Raw genomic sequence first — 15000 nt, forward strand, 5'->3', positions numbered from 1 at the left:
CGACCGCCTCGAACCCCACACCGACGAGCTCCCTCAGGACCCACGCGCGGACACCGCGGCGGCGACCGGAGGAGGGGGCGCTGGGGGCGGGGACGACACACCACCGCTCGGCCTCGGGCACCTGAGGGACAACCCGGAGCGCTCCAGGAGCACCGCAGAGGCCCAAGCGGAGCCGACGCTCGCGCACGCCCCCCCGAGAGGGCAGCACGACGGGCCGGCGGGACGGCACCCCCCACCGCCGCGGAGGGGGGCCGCCCGCAAGTCCACAACCACTGGAGGCGACAGCGAGGGGTGCCTGCCGCGTCAGAGGGCCCCGCCGACCCGCCCCGCGACGCAGAAGGCGGCGGGCGGGACGGCGAGGTCAGGCCGGGCTCCGCACCCCACACGCCTCCCCCACACGCGCCGCCCGCAGGCGGGGAGAGGAGAGACGAGGGGACCCCGCGGGGCGGAGCGAGAAGAACGGTCCCGTTCGCCACGAACGTCCGCCCCTCGCCCGTCGCGGCTCGGACCCGGCCCGGGAGAGCACGACGTCACCACATCGATCACGAAAGAGCCCCCCGGGAGCGGAGGTCGGCCGGCCGGCCGACGCCCTGCTCCGGGGAAGGGGCGGCGGACAACCCAGCGGAGACGAGAACGCCTGACACGCACGGCACGGAGCCAGCGGGGTGGGGTTGTCGCGGCCGCCCCGGGCGCCCGCAGCGGAGAGCGCACGGGGGCAGGGTGGCCCTCGCCGCCTTCCCCGCCGCCCCCAGGTGGGTCAGAGACCCGGACCCGGGCCGGCACCGGGAGTCGGGACACGCCCGGGCGCGCGGAGGACAGCAGGCCCGCGGGCCCCAGCGGGCGGCTCAAGCAGGAGCACGGCCGGCTAGCCGGGTCACCGGTAGGCCAGAGCCCCGCACGCACCCGGAGTCCCAACCTCTCCAGCGACAGGTCGCCAGAGGACAGCGTGTCAGCAATAACCCGGTGGCCCAAGATGCAGACTCGGAGTGAAAGATATACCTCCCCCGGGGCCGGGAGGTCGTGTCACCGACCACGCCGCCGGCCCAGGAAACGCGCGACACAGACACCTGTCCCCAAAAACGCCACCATCGCAGCCACACACGGAGCGCCCGGGGCCCTCTGGTCAACCCCAGGACACACGCGGGAGCAGCGCCGGGCCAGGGACGCCCTCCCGGCCGCCCGTGCCACACGCAGGGGGCCGGCCCGTGTCCCCAGAGCGGGAGCCGGAAGCATTTTCGGCCGGCCCCTCCTACGACCGGGACACACGAGGGACCGAAGGCCGGCCAGGCGCGACCTCTCGGGCCGCACGCGCGCTCAGGGAGCGCTCTCCGACTCCGCACGGGGACTCGCCAGAAAGGATCGCGGCAGAGGGACCGCGGCCCGGCCCGGGGACCGCTCCCCGGCACCCGGGGGACGGGGGCAGGACGGTCCCCGGCTCCCCACGGGGACTCGGAAACGAATTCGGCCGCCGCCTCAGACGGCCAGGATGAGCGCGGACGGACCCGCGACCGGGCCGGGAAGGGCGTCCCCAGCCTCCCGCGCCACGCGCGGCGGGTCCCCGCGGGTCGCGGCTCGGGCCTCGGGAGCCGCGGCGCGCTGGTCGACCGGCCCGGGCAGCCCCACGCCCGGCTCGGGCCCAGAAGCGCAGCGACAGCCTCCCCCCCACATAAACCTGCACGCCAGAGCTCTGACTCACAAGCGACGCGCCACAGCTCTGGCGCCACCGGGCCAGCCGGGCTGACGACCGCGGGCTTTCCGGAGCTCTGCACAGCTCACAGCGGGGACGGTCCCCTCCCTCGGCAGCTGCCACCGCAGCTCCGGAAGCCGAGAGCGCGATCTAAAAGCGGCCGCCAGATGGAGCCCGACGACCGCCGCGAACGTCAGCGAGACAGATCCGGATGGCAGGGCGGCCCGTGGACCGCAAAAGCGAAACCGTGAGCCGAGAAGCTCTTCCCGAGGCCGAAAACGCAGCCCCTCTGCCCCAACCCCACACACACGGGGCCCAAAACGCGTCTCTGCCTCGACCGCGACAGAGTCAGAAGACAACCCACGGCGCGTGGGTGTTCGGAGATGCATCTCGGAAGCAGGGAGGGAGGGAGGGAGGGAGGGAGAAAGAACACACAAGGACTCGGTCGCGGGTCGCTGCAGACACACGGAGAGGCAAAATGCATGGGCTCTTCCGGAATCCACGCAGAGACAGACGGGGGGGGGGGGGCGGGGAATGGGGAAAAGAGACAGATGGTGAAAGGGAAGGAGGGAGGGAAGGGAGCAGGGAGGGAGGGAGGGAGGAAGAAAATGGAGAAAAGAGAGACAATTTAAAAAACGTAGATACACAGAGAAAACTTTTGAAACACTCCATTTTTACAAGACAGACGGAAAGGAAAGAAACATGAAAAAGAGAGAAAGAATGAGGAAAGAAACGAAGGAAAGAAGGGAAAAAGAAACAGGGAGGAAAGAAAAAAGAAGGAGAGACAGGGAACGAAAGAGAAATAAAGCACGAAGGAGAAAAGATCAGAAAGAGAGAAAGAAGGAAAGGAAGAGAGGAAGAAAAACCTAAAGAAGGAGGGAAAGGAAGAAAGGAAGGAAGAAAAACGTAAAGGAGCGGAAGAAAGAAAACAGAGATAACTACGTACACTTGTTCATTTATTAACATAAATACAACACTTTTCGTACGTAAGCGTAAACGTATTTGTGGACGATCGCTTCTCTATAGAGCGATGTGTATGTATTTGTATAGCAGAAACACCTACGTCTATTATGTAGAAGTATGTTTCTATGCAATCGGTACGTGTTTACGAGACGCGAGAGTAGTAAATGCAAAGATATACGCATTGTCGTTTACATATAAATGTACAAAAATGTTTACATTAATAAATGTCAGTAAATACATGGAAACGAAAGAAATAAAAAAAAAAAAACGAAATGAGTCAACAGGCCGGGCACGGTGGCTCACGCCCGTCATCCCAGCACTTCGAGAGGCCGAGGTGGGCGCATCACATGAGGTCGGGAGTCGGAGACCAGCCTGACCAACACGGAGAGACACGGTGTGCCTACTAAAAACACAAACATCAGCCAAGCCAGGCGTGGGGGTGCCTCCCTGTAATCCCCGCTCATCAGGAGGCTGAGGCAGGAGAAGCCCTCGAACCCGGGAGGCGGAAGGTGCGGTGAGCCAAGATCGCGCCATTGCACTCTAGCCGTGGAAACAAGAGTGAAACTCTGTCTCAAAAGGACGAAACAGAAAGAAAGAAAGAAAGAAAGAAAGACAGACAGAAAGCAAGCAAGCGAGAAAGCAAGCAAGAAAGCAAAAAAGCAGGAAAGAAAGAAAGAAAGAGAAAAGAAAGCAAGAAAGCAAGAAAAAAGAAAGCAAGAAAGAAAGAAAGAAAAAGAAAAGAAAGCAAGAAAGCAAGCAAGAAAGAAAAGAAAGCTAGAAAGAAAACAAAGCAAGAAAGAAAGCAGGAAAGAAAGCAAGAAAGCAAGAAAACAAGAAAGCAAGAAAGCAAGCAAGAAAGAAACAAAAGAAAGAAAGAAAGCAAGAAAACAAGAAAGCACGAAAGCAAGCAAGCAAGCAAGCGAGAGAGCAAGAAAGAAAGAAGCAAAAGACAGAAAGCGAGAAAACAAGAAAGCACGAAAGCAAGCAAGAAAGCAAGAAAACAAGAAAGCAAGAAAGAAAGAAAGAAAAAGAAAAGAAAGCAAGAAAGCAAGCAAGAAAGAAAAGAAGGCAAGAAAGCAAGCAAGAAAGAAAAACAAGCAAGAAAGAAACAAAAGAAAGAAAGAAAGCAAGAAAACAAGAAAGCAAGAAAGCACGAAAGCAAGCAAGCACGCAAGCAAGCAAGAAAACAAGACAGCACGAAAGCAAGCAAGCAAGAAAGCAAGAAAGAAAAAGAAAGGAAAGCAAGAAAGCAAGAAAACAAGCAAGCAAGAAAGCAAGCAAGAAAGAAACAAAAGAAAGAAAGAAAACAAGAAAGCAAGAAAGCACGAAAGCAAGCAAGCGAGCGAGCGAGCGAGCGAGCGAGCGAGAGAGAGAGAGGCTGGGCGCTGTGGCTCACGCCTGTCATCCCAGCACTTTGGGAGGCCAAGGCAGGCGGACCACCTGAGGTTGGGAGTTGGAGACCAGCCTGACCAACATGGAAAAACACCGTCTCTACTAAAAGTACAAACATCAGCCAGGCACGGTGGCCCATGCCTGTAATCCCAGCTAATCAGGAGGCTGAGGCAGGAGAATCGCTTGAACCTGGGAGGCGGAGGGTGCGGTGAGCCGAGATCGCGCCATTGCCCTCTAGCCTGGGCAACAAGAGTGAAACTCTGTCTCAAAAAAAAAAAAAAAAAGGAAGAAGAAGAAGAAAAAAAGAAAGTAATGAAGGAAAGAAAGAAAGAAAGAAAGAAAGAAAGAAAGAAAGAAAGAAAGAAAGAAAGAAAGAAAAGGCAAGGCCAGGCAAGGCCAGGCAAGGCCAGGCAAGGCAAATCTACCTGCTTTCCCTACATCTGGGGAGAATCGGGAAAGTCCCCAACAACAACAAGGCCTAAAGTGGAGCTGCCATCTGTCAAACCCGAGCGGAAGAGTCCACGGGGGTTAAAGACACGAAGAAAGACAAGGAAACCATCGACCGAGGAGAAGAACAATCTGGCCCAGCCAGGGTCTGTCTCCTGAGGTTGTCTGGGCAACCAGGGAATGGGACGCAGGGAGGGCGGGCCTCCGAGACTCCGTCTCGAAACATAAATCATGATAATAAAATAAAATTAAGTTAAAAAAAAGAAATCACGCATAATTCCTAACGTGTTTGATGCCTCGAAAGGCGAGAGGCGTACGTACGTGTATGTCACGGTGGGGTTGTTTTTTGTTGTTGTTGTTGTTGTTGTTGTTGTTGTTGTTGTTGTTTTTTCTTTTTCCCCGGAAACTCACTTTTTAATTATTTTGTTGCATTTCATTTTCATTTTCATTTTTTTGAGACGGAGTCTCGCTCTGTCGCCCAGGCTGGGGTGCAGTGGCACGATCTCGGCTCACTGCAACCTCCACCTCCCAGGTTCAAGCGATTCTCCTGCCTCAGCTCGGCCTCCCGAGTAGCTGGGATTACAGACAGTACAGCACAGCACGGCGCCCGGCTAATTTTGTGTATTGTGAGTAGAGACGGGGTTTCACCATACTGGCCCTGTTGGTCTGACCGCCTCTTGATCCACCGGCCTTGGCCTCCCAAAGTGAGGGGGTGACAGGCTTGAGCCACCGCGCAGGGCCCATTTATTTTATTGTATTGTATTTATTTATTTTAATTTATGTATTTATGTATGTATGTATTTATTTATTTATTTTTGAGACGGAGTTTCGCTCTTTTTGCTCAGACTGGAGTGCGATGGCGCAATCTCGGCTCACCGCACCCTCCGCTTCCCAGGTTCAAGCGATTCTCCTGCCTCAGCCTTCCTAGCAGCTGGGATTATAGGCATGTGCCACCGCGCCCGGCTAGTTTTGTATTTTCAATTGAGACGGGATTTCTCCATGTTGGTCGGGCTTGTCTCCAACTCCCGACTTCAGGTGATGCGTCCACCTCGGCCTCCCAAAGTGATGGGATGACAGGCATGAGCCACCGCGCCTGGCCTATTGTATTGTATTGTATTGTATTGTATTGTATTGTATTGTATTGTATCGTATCGTATCGTATCGTATCCTATCCTATCCTATCCTATCCTATCGTATCGTATGGTATTTTATTGCATTGCAATGGATTGTATTGACTTATTTTATTTAGTTAGTTACTTTTGTGTTATTTTATTTATTTATTTGTTTGTTCGTTTTTGCCTGATCAAAGGTCAATCAGACCCAGTCGTCAAAGTGGCGGTTTCCTAGGCAACAAAGGAGGGAGGAACATGGAGGTGGGGGCGGGGGCGGTGGAGAAGACACAGTTGCCCCAGGCTGTGCGCAGGCGGCCTGGTGCTCCCTTCCTCTGTGAGGCCTCCGTTTTCAGAGTCACAGTGACCGCTAGGTGATGCCCGACGTCTGCCAGTGAGAGTGTCAGCCCGGAATGAATTGGGATCCCCTGGGGACGGGGTGGGGGGAAGGATGGAGGCTCCCACAGCACAGTGGGTCACCGCGCCCTCCAAAGCGATCCCCACAACTAATCGACCAGGGCTCCTGGGGGGACGCAGCCTAAGTCCCCCACCCATCGGATCATCTGGAACTTCCGTCCAGAGACGAGAGACCGACTGGGAATTCTCTCAGTCAAGGTCCAAACTGAAAAGAATCACTGGCACGGACAGCAGGACTAAGGCCATTTCTAAAAGACTGGTTTCTGTGTTTTGGGTGAATCTGTGCATTTCTGTATCACAAAATGACTGACTTTGAACGTTACGATTTTTCTCCTCCTTACGTGTACGGTCCTGTGATAGACAGACCAGGGGACTCCTCAGCTCAGAGTCCGTGAGGCCAGAAGCTGACGTCCCAAATTTCTATTTAGAATGAATTTAAGCACGCCAGCCAAACGCTCTGCCGTGAAACTGTCTGTCGGGAAGACAAGCGGGGGAGGGGGGAAGGGGGGGTCCGGGCGCCGTAGGCTCGCGCCTGTCATCCCCGCACTTTTGGGAGGCCGAGGGCCGGTGGATCCCTCGGCCCAAGCCTTGGCAACACGGTGAAACCTCGTCTCAAAAAAAAAAAAAAAAAAAAAAAAAAATTACAAAAACTAACTGGTTTCATAACCTGGACTCAAAGTTAATAAATAGATAAATAGGCCGGGGGCGGTGGCTCACGCCTGTCATCCCAGCACTTTGGGAGGCTGAGGTGGACGGATCACAGGGTCAGGAGATCGAGACCATCCTGGCTACCACAGTGAAACCCCATCTCTACTCAAAATACAAAAAGTCAGCCAGGCACAGTGGTGGGCGCCTGTAGTCCCGGCTACTTGGGAGGCTGAGGCAGGAGAATGGCGTGAACCCGGGAGGCAGAGCTTGCAGTGAGCCGAAATCGCGCCGCTGCACTCCAGTCTGGGCAACAGAGCGAGAGTCTGTCTCGAAAATAAATAAATAAGTAAATACATAAATAAATAAATAAATGTAAATAAGTAAATAAATAGATTAAAATTGAAAACTAAAAAAAAGTAAAATAATTAAAAAAAAAAACAAAAAACAAAAAACGTAGCCGGCCGGTGACGATGGCTCACGCCTGTCACCCCAGCACTTTGGGAGGCCGAGGCGGGCAGATCCACTGGGGTCGCCAGTTCGAGACCAGCCTGACCCACATGGAGAAATGCCGTCTCTACTAACAATACAAAATCAGCCGGGTGTGGTGGCCCCTGCCTGTAATCCCAGCTACTCAGGAGGCTGAGGCAGGAGAATCGTTTGAACGCGAGAGGTGGAGGTTGCGGTGAGCCGAGATGGTGCCACTGCACTCCAGCGTGGGCACCAAGAGTGAAACTCCGTCCGAAGGGGAAAAAAAAAATAAGGGCTGTATTCTGTTATTTTTGCTTCCTACCCTGACAAGAACATAATACAGCTGTTGTCTTTCTGCCTGCCTGCCTGCCTGCCTGCCCGCCCGCCTGCCTGCCTGCCTGCCTGCCTGCCTGCCTGCCTGTGGCAGGGCCTCATTCTGTCTTTCGCCCAGACTGGAGCGCAGTGACACAATTATGGCTCACTCACTGCAGCCTCAACCTCCCCAGGGTTAGGCGATTCCTCGAGGGATCCTACGGCCTCGGCCTCCCAAAGTGCTGGGGTTACAGGCGCGAGCCACCAGCACCCGGCCTGAGTTAATACATCTGGTCTCACTGCGTCTTAACCACGCACCCACGAAGAACTCAAGTCAAGAGAGAGTCGGCAAGAGACTCTCAGCATTCTCTCCCGAAAGCACGTGTGTCCCGAGCTCCTGTGGTTTCAGGTGGCCGCGCGTAGAGGAGAGATTTCCCATGTTTCCGGAGAGGTGCGAGCCACAGTCACTCGGGGCATCCGAGCACGAGATGGGGTTTCTGACAGCGACTGAAGGGCCAGGAAGGGCCAGAATCTGCCAAGGCCCGCGTTCCAGGGTGGGGCCGATGGAACCCAAGGTAGAGGGAGTCAGCGGTCCGCACAGAGAGAGCTCCAGCCCTAGGCCCCACTGTGCAGACCGAATCAGAAGGAAGAGAGTCCTTCGTCCTACCTGCCACATCCCTCACATCCCCCCACTGAACTTGGGAGTGGATCCGTGTTCTAAACACGAGGTGACTCTCGGTTTGCAATGGATCACAAGGGGCCGGGCTTTCCAGAGTCGGCAGGATAAAGAAGTCATTCTGGCTCGGACTCCCCCATCCCACGGTAACGGTCGGTAACGGTCGCTGGTGACTTTAAATGAGCCGGGGCTGGCCGGGCCGGAGCCGCTATGGGGGTGGGGGGGGTGGGGGGGGGGCGGTGCCTGAGGCACTGCAGAAAGTGGGCCTGAGCCTCGAGGATGGCGGTGCTGCAGGGACCCGTCCAGGCTGCTATATGGCAAGCACTAAGCCACTATGCCTACCGAGGTGCGGTTTTCCTCGCAGAACGCCTCTATGCAGAAGTACACTCAGAAGAAGCCTTGTTTTTACTGGCAACCTCTTCTTACCGCTCAGGAAAGGCCTATAAAACATATAGACTCTTGAAAGGACACAGTGGTACTACACCGCAATGCAAATACCTGCTTGCGAAATGTTGTGTTGATCTCAGCAAGCTTGCAGAAGGGGATCAAATCTTATCGGGTGGAGTGTTTCCTAAGCAGAGAAGCCATGATGATATTATTGTTCCTGAGTTTGCTGATTCAGCTCGCTTTCCCCTTCCATCGTTGGGACATGTATATTGCAAGACAGATCGGCTTACCAAAGGGTCAGAATGTGACCAAAAGAGCCTCCGTTGAAATCCTTTCCTCTGGTGTCCCTTTGAATCATGATGTGAAATAGGGGGGAAAAGCCAGATCCTGACCAAACATTTTGATTCACATCTCTAGAGAGCTTTAGCAACTGCCTGTCCAAGTGTTGTGCCAAAACACTGGGACCTCGTCCTAGCTTATGTCACAGACAGCCTGAGACCGTTCTTACGGAAACACCCCAGGACACCGTTGAATTAAACGGATTGAATTGAGAATCTTCCAATTCAAAGTACTCCTTGAATACAGACTCCCCAGTGTCTTCTATCGATTCAGCCGTCCTTTCACCTGATACTGTCCCACTGGGAACAGGAACTTCCATATGATCTAAACAGGTTCAACATAAACCAAAAACTGGTCGAAGTGTATTAGGAGGACCAGCAGCAGTTAGTCCATGAGCCCCAAGTGTTGGCATTTTGCCATTAGAAGCCCCAAGTCCCGGAGACGGATCCTATGGACAAAACTGCACTGGTATTAGACACCTTCTGTCATTGACGTGCCATCCACCGGAGCCCCTTCAAAAAAGTCTGTTGCCGGAATCGGCCAAACCGGAACACAGTCTGTCTTCTCGCAGAGGGGAAAGAGCCGAAAGGTAACCCCAATTCTCGCAAAAACACAAAGTTCTGGTGCGCCGACAAGGGCAACACCTCAGGTATTGAGCCCCACTATGGCATCTCCCCCAAACGCACCGCCTCGAAGAAATTCACGACTCTTGACTAGTGACAGCTCCACAACCGAGGAGAATAGGAGAAAATTAAAAGGGAAGTTTCCACCTAAAATCCCAAACAGAAAAACAAAAAGTAAAGCTAATAAAGGAGGAATAACTCCACCGAACATAAGTGATAGCCATGGAAGTGACAACATTGGACTCTTCCGTCACTCCAGAAGGGAAAATAGCCGCAATCGCGCCTCAGATTCAGGCTTTTAATCTACAAAAAGCAGCAGCGGAAGGCTTGATGAGCCTTCCTCGTGAAAGGGGGAAAGGTTATTTAGCTTTGTGTTCTCACCACGGCAAAGAAGCTGTCAGTATCTTGAGCCATCTAGCTTCTCACCACCGCAATACCGGTTGGGTACTGTGCCAAATTGGAAGGGCCTATTGTAAACTTTCAGAGTCCACACAAGCTGAAAGAAAATTCTCAGAGGTTAGAAGGATTGAGAATTACAGAGTCGAAGGCATGGAGATCTACTCTACAACACTTTGGCATCCTCCGAAAGATGTTGCTCTTTCAGTTCTGTCCAAAGACTTCACAGACAGGGATAAAACTTCGCCAGCCAGAGGCCTGGTGTGCTGCAGGGAACTGTTTCGGTCTGCAACGGGAACACGATATTGCGATTCAATTCTTCCAGAGAACTCTCGAAGTGGATCCAAATGATGCTTATGCCTATAGTGCATTAGGGCGTGAGCTTGTCTTCACTGAAGAACTGGACAAAGCATCAGCTTGTTTTCGAAATGCTATCAGGGTCAATCCCAGACATTGTAAGGCATGGTAAGTGGTAATGAAGTGTAAAGACAAAGCCCTATGGATGGCGCCGGTACTCGCTAGTTTTTCTGGTTAGATAGCTCTTTATTGTCACGAATTTGGTTAAAAATACTTAGGGATGGTACATAGTGCTGAATAACTTCTAACTAAGATGTTTCCTTATGAAACGTATGTCTTGAACAAACTCTGAAATGAACTCATGATCATAGAATACCAGATCCTTATACTCAACAGTTTCAGTCTTCTAGCAAACTTTTGCAGACGCTGTAGTTGTCTTTGGTTCGTGTATGTGTTTCTTTAGTTGTGTGACTGGATTTGTGACTTTTTCTTCGAGCACCGAAGTGGTGATGGGGACAAGGAGCGCTTGGGAGATTGGAAAGGAATAGCATAGTTCACTTATTGGAGAATAGAAAAATAGATGGAAACAACTCACGAGCTGCTGCTTTTTGACAGTGTTCCAGTTTACGGAGTTACTATGAAGAACTTCACGTGCCCTTTAATGTAGCGGTCTCTCTGTTTTACTCTTTTGTACTCGTGTATAAGTGGGCACATAGGAAATTACTACCTAGGTCCTATTGTGATCAACTGAATAAGACATGAAAAAGTGTGGTCCTACCTCTGCCTCAACAGCATACTCACCGTTGACATTTATTGCATTTTTCTGGACTGACTTCATAGTTTAAACGTCAAGAGAAGGCCGGGCGCAGTGGCTCACGCCTGTCATCCCAGCACTTTGGGAGGCCGAGGCGGGCGGGTCACGAGGTCAAGAGATCGAGACCATCCGGGCCAACACGGTGAAACCCCGTCTCTATTAAAAGTATGAAGATTAGCTGGGCGTGGTGGTGGGCACCTGTAGTCCCAGCTACTCGGGAGGCTGAGGCAGGAGAATCGCTTGAACCCGGAGAGGTGGCGGTTGCAGTGAGCCGAGATCACACCATTGCACTCCAGCCTGGGCGACAGAGCGAGACGCCGTCTCAAGAGAAATACATTAAAAAAATAAATACATACATAAGTAAATATCAAGAGAAAGTATAATTCTGAAGTCATAACCCTGTGGTAGTTATTCTGTCAGATACGGTGGTCTTTGGGGTGACTTATTACAGCAGTGGAGTTCTATCATTTGATTTGCTTCTAAATCTGAAGCATTATATTACGGAAACATTTTTTGATTTGCGAATATGTTGTTGAATGGATCATATCTCATTTTGCTGTAGTAGTTACATGGCCCGAAAGATGGCCAAAAAGATAGTGCCAGCTACTGCTGACCAACGCAACAATCAACTTGCCAATACTGCCTTCTCTTCCGATGGCTATGTTCTCCGTCCTATTTTAAGAACTCAGTTCTTCATAAGACTTGTGTCGTTTTCGATTTTTTTCCCAAGTCTGGTTGATCCTTGTGTTGTGATGTTTTTAAATGTGTATTGTCTGTTCAGCTCTTTTGCAGGAGTCGCATTCTTAAAAAAATCTTAACCCTATCAAAAATTGTGTTTAAAGGAGGATTATTCAGATCGGCCAGCTTTGACTAGGAAGAGTGTAAATGCTGACGTATTTAGGTAGCTCTAAATACTGAGCAACTTTATTCTAACCACAAAATGGATAGCCTTTCTTTTGTCTTCACTTTCGCTATCATTAGCACAGTGTTTAATACCTTTTCTTCATCTATAACACAATTATAATGATATAGGAAGCCACTCAAATAAGGCAGACACGTTGCGTTGCACTTAAAAAAAAAAAAAGAAGAAGAAGAAGAAGAAGTCTCTCTGTGGCACAGAATGAGGTGTGGCTCGAATCTGGAATCTCCAGTGAAAACCAATGAAAGAGGGTGAAACCCCGTGTCTACTAAAAAAAAAAAAAAAAAAAAAAAAAAAAAAAAAAAAAAATGAGCCGGCCATGGTGGCGCTGAGACAGGAGAATCACTTGAACCCAGGAGGCAGAGGTTCCAGTGAGCTGAGATCACGCCGCTGCACTCCAGCCTGGGGGACAGAGCAAGACTCCATCTCAGAAACAAACAAACCCACCAAGCCAGTAAAGGTGTTTAATTCGATGGTGTCAGGCTCAGGTCTCTTGACAGGATACATCCAGCACCTGGGGGGAAACGTCGATGGGTGGGGTGGAATCTATTTTGTGGCCTCAAGGGAGGGTTTGAGAGGTAGTCCCGCAAGCGGTGATGGCCTAAGGAAGCCCCTCCGCCCAAGAAGCGATATTCATTTCTAGCCTGTAGCCACCCAAGAGGGAGAATCGGGCTCTCCACAGACCCCACAACCCCCAACCCACCCCACCCCCACCCCTCCCACCTCGTGAAATGGGCTCTCGCTCCGTCAGGCTCTATTCACACCGTGTGCTTTTGGAACCTCCAGCGTGTGTGCGTGGGTTGCGTGGTGGGGTGGGGCCGGCTGTGGACAGAGGAGGGGATCAAGCGGCGGTGTCCCGCGGGTGCCCGCGACGTGGGACGTGGGGCGTGGGTGGGGTGGCCAGAGCCTAGGGAACTCATCGCCGGTCAGGACGTCTCCCCTCCTGGTCCCCTCTCTGACCTACGCTCCACATCTTCGCCGTTCAGTGGGGACCTTGTGGGTGGAAGTCACCATCCCTTTGGACTTTAGCCGATGAAGGCCGGGCTCCCAAGAGTCTCCCCGGAGGCGGGGTCTTGGGCAGGCTCACAAGGATGCTGACGGTGACGGTTGGTGACGGTGATGTACTTTGGAGGCCTCGGGCCAATGCAGAGGTATCCATTTGACCTCGGTGGGACAGGTCAGCTTTGCGGAGTCCCGTGCGTCCTTCCAGAGACTCATCCAGCGCTAGCAAGCATGGTCCCGACGATCCCAGCTCCCAGCAGAGGCACTTTTGTTCACACAGGATCCTGGGCAGGAAAGTTCTCAGCAGGCTTAGGCCTCCTAGCCAAAAAGCCAAAACCACTTCTGGGATTTTTTTCGAAGAGCCAGTGGTTCCACAAGGGGCCGTGGGTAGTTGTGGAAATGGAGAGAAGTGTTTGCACATACATATTGGAGACAGAACGGACAGGGCTCGGTCACAGATCACTTAGGACACGGGCAGATGCACATTGAGAAAACTCTTCCGGCATCCTAGGGGAACAGAGGTACGATTTTTCGAGACAGTCGAGGGAGAAGCCACACCAGATTTTAGGATTGGATCTTTATTCCTATGTAGTTTCTATGAGGTATCCAAGTCCAGAAATCAACTCGCCAGTTCTGTACAGCATTCTGTAGGGAGATCAAATCTGGGATGTCAGAAGTTAAGAATTCGGGCCTTGGTGAGGGATTAGATTAGATGTACTTGAGCTTATTTTGCAAAAAAAAGAGAGGGCGGGAGATAGCGAGAGCCAGAGCCAGAGACCGAGACAGACAGACAGACAGAGAGAGAGAGAGACAGAGAGACAGAGAGACAGAGACAGAGAGACAGAGACAGAGACAGACAGAGAGAGACAACGATACACAAAGAGGGAAAGACAGAAAAAGAGAGAGAGAGAGACAGATAAAGAGACAGACGGAGAAAGACACAGATGGTCAGAGACAGAGAGAAACAGAAAGAGAGAGAAACAGAGACAGGAAGGGAGAGAGACAGGCAGAGAGAGAGAGACAAACAGACAGGCAGACAGACAGGCAGAGAAAGAGTAAGACAGAAGGCAGACACACACACCCCCCCACACCCCCCCCCACACACACAGAGAGAGAGAGAGAGAGAGAGAGAGAGACAGAGACAGAGACAGACAGAGAGACAGAGAGAAAGAGACAGAGAGAGAAAGACAGAGAGAAACAGACAGAAAGAGAGACACAGACAGAGACAGAGAAACAGCCGACAGGGGGGAGAGAGAGAGAGAGAGAGAGAGAGAGAGAGAGAGAGAGACAGAGAGAGAGAGAGACAGAGAGAGACAGACAGACAGGCAGAGAAAGACAGTAAGACAGAAGACAGACACACAGAGAGAGAGACAGAGAGACAGAGACAGAGAGAAAGAAAGACAAAGACAGAGAGAGAGAGAGAGACAAACAGACAGACAGGGAGAGAGACAGAGAGACTAAGACAGAAGACAGACACAATGAGAGAGACAGAGACAGAGAGAAGGAAAGACAAAGAAAGACAGACACGGACAGAGAGAGACAGAGAGAAACAGACAGAAAGAGAGAGAGAGAGACACGCAGAGAGAGAGTGAGAGAGACAGGCAGGCGGAGAGAGAGTAAGACAGAAGACAGACAGAGTGAGACAGACAGGCAGAGAGAGACAGAGAGAAAGAAAGAGAGAGAGAGACACGCAGAGAGAGAGAGTGAGAGAGACAGGCAGGCAGAGAGAGAGTAAGACAGAAGACAGACAGAGTGACAGAGACAGGCAGAGAGAGACAGAGAGAAAGAAAGAGAGAGACAGACAGACAGAGAAAGACAGAGACGGAGAGAGAGACACAGAAAGAGAGAGAGAGACAGAGACAGAGAGAAACATACAGACAGGGGGAGAGAGAGAGAGAGAGAGAGAGAGAGACCGACAGACAGACAGGCAGACAGGCAGAGAAAGGGAGTAAGACAGAAGACAGACACAGTGAGAGAGACAGGCAGAGAGAGAGAGACAGAGAGAAACAGACAGGCAGAGAGAGAGAGACACAGAGAGAGAGAGAGAGAGAAGACAGACAGAGAAAGAGAGAGACAGAGACAGACAGAGAGACAGACAGAGAGA

The 15000-nt window shown here is 52.1% G+C and overlaps 1 pseudogene; it reads left to right on the plus strand.

Annotated features, from left to right (window-relative positions):
- Nucleotides 1–8398: 8398 nt before the first annotated feature.
- LOC134729713 (cell division cycle protein 27 homolog) lies at nt 8399–12236 on the plus strand (annotated as a pseudogene).
- The last annotated feature ends 2764 nt before the right edge of the window (nt 12237–15000 follow it).

This window comes from Pan paniscus, chromosome 22, assembly GCF_029289425.2.
Source record: "Pan paniscus chromosome 22, NHGRI_mPanPan1-v2.0_pri, whole genome shotgun sequence".
Classification (NCBI taxonomy): domain Eukaryota; kingdom Metazoa; phylum Chordata; class Mammalia; order Primates; family Hominidae; genus Pan; species Pan paniscus.